Raw genomic sequence first — 3,708 nt, 5'->3', positions numbered from 1 at the left:
TCTCAGGAGAGTGAAGGGGGGCGGGTTTGCGTTCGAAACTTGCGCGCTGCCTTTCTGAGACGACCGCTTCCCCGCTTTGTATAAAGATGAGTGATGCTAAAACTGTCCCTTCGGGGAGAGAAGTTTTGTTTGAGTTTTTGGAGAAACATAATGCACTACCCTCTGTACCCGGAGTAGACTGTGCTCAGGGAAATTGGTACAATTTGCAGTGTATGGTTGATCGAATGAGTGATTTGCAAAAGGATGCGAGAGTAAGATCAGGAAAGGGAAAAGCGATTGTTTGTGCTGTTCTCAGTGGCAGGTTGGCCGCTGCTGTAGGGGCGAGGGAACACTGTCGTGCTGCGGAATCCCAAATTATTGAATCCCTCCAAAACCTTGTTCGGTCCCTTTAGGGACAAGTAGTGGAATTAAAAGAACAGCTTGGAGAAGAGAAAGACCAGGTGAAACATCTGCAGGCTGCTCTTAAGGAGCAACTCCTTGTGGGCACTTCCCACGAGGAAATACCCCCAAAATCAGAAACTGCTTACCCTTTTGACGACTTACAGGCAGCGAGAGAAAAAGTAGAGAAATTGGAACCGCCCTCGCTGCGACCCTTGGTTAAGACCGAGTATATTTATGATGATGATCAGGATCAGTTCGTCCAAGTCACAACCAAGGAGGTCCCCTATACTGCCACCGAATTGGCGAAGCTAAAAAAGGATTTTGGCCAAACCCTTAGGGAATCGGAGACGGAGTATGTGTGGAGAGTGTCGTTATCTGGGGGTGATCAGATTTTGTTGAGTGAAAAGGAAGTGGAGGGGTTTTTTGGGACCAGGAGTATTTTTAACTACCGGGAGTTACCGCGCCCCTTGGTCTTAATAGGGCAGCCTATTGGGCGGGGGGGTTGAACCCCTTGGAGAGGGGGGATCCCCTCGCAATTACAGGGACTGTTGATCAATTGGTGGAAAGCGTGCAGAAGACAGGTTGTTTGCAGATGATGTATGATCGGAAGTTGGAGCCTAGGCAGGAGTCTCTGATGGTGATGCCGGTAGACCCTGAACGAATGACTTCCCTTATAAGGGGACTCCCCGATTCCTTAAAGCCGATTAGTATACAATTACCGGGGAAAATACAGGCAATGCTTCAGGGTGAAAGAGTTGTGGCTGCTTTAGAAGGATTTATGCCCAATTGGCACCACTGGCCCCCAGATGCGAAAATGTGGACTTGGGGGGAGGTAGCCAAGAATTGATCAATTACAGGTGCAAGTATGGCCCTGTTAACCTTCCAGCCACTAAAACAGACTCTAGAGGCTTGAGGCAAGCTGAAGTAAAAATGGTTCCGTGCCCTGGGGGTGATAGAAGAACACCCCTTGCTAAACCACCCGGAGGGAGGGACATCCCAAATAAGCAAAATAGTCTGTGGTCAAAGGGATGGCAAAAGGGGATTCTGCGTGACTTAATGGATGGATTGCCAACTGTCAAGGTAGAAAAACTGGTGACAGGATGGCCTGATATATCGAGAGATAATGAGATGGGTTCTAAAAATGCCATCCCTAATGCACCCTCTTTAATTGACTTATCAGAGACAAATGCTCTGTAAAATTCAGCGGGAAACTAGATCCTTTGCCCTGCGATAGTGAGCGCGGGGGCAAAGGCTGGATATACATCAGACAGCTCACCGAAAACGGTCGGGATGATTTACTAATTACAGGTGTTGTAGGGCCAAAACAAGTCCCAGTCACATTTTTGGTAGATCCTGGGGCTCAAATTTCAGCTATTAAAACGAAAGATGCTACTAGCTGTGGGGTTAAATTTTCTAAACAGAGACCGTTTGTAGCAGATGCATTTGGCAATGTTCAACCACAGGTGTTAGCAATGGTCAACCTACAATTGCCGGGAGAAGATATTGCTACCATGGTAACAATGGTTGTGGGAGATTTTCCACCCAACCTCCTGGGACTTGATGTCCTGAAAGGGAGGACCTGGATTGATAATGAAGGGAGACAGTGGTTGTTTCGCTCTCCAGCAATAGGCATTCGACTGCTACAAGCCGCGCTGCCACTTCCCCGTTCGAAGCTTACGAATGTTAAGCCTTACCCGATACCCTTGGGGGCCAGAGAGGGAATAACACCTGTGTTGGAAGACTTAAAGGGACAGGGCATCATGGTTCCGACCCACTCCCCTTTTAACTCCCCAGCGTGGCCAGTACGAAAACCCAATGGCAAGTGGAGACTAACTGTGGATTGTTGTAGACTTAATGCAAATACCGGTCCATTGACAGCCACGGTACCAAATATTGCTGAGCTGTAATCCAGGAACGAGCCCAACCGATCATGGTGACAGTGGATGTTAAGAACATGTTTTTTATGGTCCCCTACAGTCTGAGGACCAAGACCGTTTTGCTTTTACTTGGGAAGGTCAGCAATTCACTTTCACCCTACTCCCGCAGGGATACAAGCATTCCCCAACATTAGCCCACCATGCATTGGTGCAGGAGCTGGAAAGAGTTCAGGTAGAGAAGGGGGTCAGTATTTACCAACATATTGATGATATTCTTGTAGGAAGGCATGAGGTAGAAAGGGTTCAGATAACTCAAGATAATACAATTTCTCATTTAGAAAGTTTGGGGCTGCAGATTCCGCCTGAGAAAATACGAACACCCTCAAGTGAAGTCAAGTTTTTAGGAATTTGGTGGAAGGGAGGAATGACATGTATCCCACCGGACACCCTTTCCTCCCTAGGTCAAATCAAGATGCCAGAGTCGAAGAAAGATTTACGGCACGTACTAGGGCTACTTGTGTTTTGGAGAAAACATATTCCCGATTTTTCAATTATTGCAAGACCCCTATATGACTTGTTGCGAAAAGGGGCCCCGTGGGAATGGACTGAGCCCCACGAGGAAGCATTGCAGTTGCTGGTATTTGAAGCGACTGCCCATCAAGCCCTTGGTCGCATTCACCCTACAGACCCTGTCCATATTGAATGGGGATTTGCTAACACCAGGCTATCACTGCTTTTATGGCAAAAGGGCCCTGAAGGACCCACTAGACTCATTGGGTTCTATTCTCGCAGTGATGCCGAGTAGAGATACACGGCTTGGGAAAAGGGTTTGTTTGTAGTCAGTTTAGCCTTGAGAGAGGCTGAACGAACTATTTGACAACAACCAATAGTGCTCAGATGCCCATTTAAGGTAATTAAAACAGTTTTGGCAGGAACTCCGCCCCCTGACGGGAAGACCCAGAGAGCCTCTCTGTGGAAATGGTACGCCCAGATAGTACATTACTGCGACATTTTCACAGTATCCGAGGGAGCCACAAAGATGTTAACCATTCAAGAGGAGACAGGCGCAGATAGGGAAATGAGTGAATTCCTTCCCATAAAAAAAGTGGCTCCTCCATTTTCTGGGCAGTTCCAGAATATTTGGTTTACCGATGCTTCTTCCAAGCGGGAAGGAAAAACCTGGAAATATCGAGCCATGACACTCTGTGTAGATATCAATGAACAAATAATTACTGAAGGGGAAGGTAGTGCTCAAGTAGCAGAACTAACTGCAGTATGGAGTGTTTTTCAACGTGAGGCCCAATCTGCTTCTCCTGCCTATATTTATACTGATTCCTACACTGTATTTAAAGGCTGCATGGAATGGCTTCCGTTTTGGGAACAGAACGAGTGGGAAGTCAATAGGATACCTGTATGGCAGAAGGAGAAATGGCAAGACATTCTAACTATT

At 47.2% G+C, this 3,708-nt stretch overlaps 1 pseudogene; it reads left to right on the top strand.

Moving 5' to 3' along the window:
- Positions 1-86: 86 nt before the first annotated feature.
- Positions 87-1,578, top strand: LOC104072494 (annotated as a pseudogene).
- Positions 1,579-3,708: the final 2,130 nt, after the last annotated feature.

The sequence above is a fragment of the Fulmarus glacialis genome, unplaced genomic scaffold, assembly GCF_000690835.1.
Source record: "Fulmarus glacialis isolate BGI_N327 unplaced genomic scaffold, ASM69083v1 scaffold2078, whole genome shotgun sequence".
NCBI classification, from domain to species: Eukaryota; Metazoa; Chordata; class Aves; order Procellariiformes; family Procellariidae; genus Fulmarus; species Fulmarus glacialis.
Note: the sequence above shows the minus strand (reverse complement) of the source record. Positions and strands in the feature narration are given on the sequence as shown.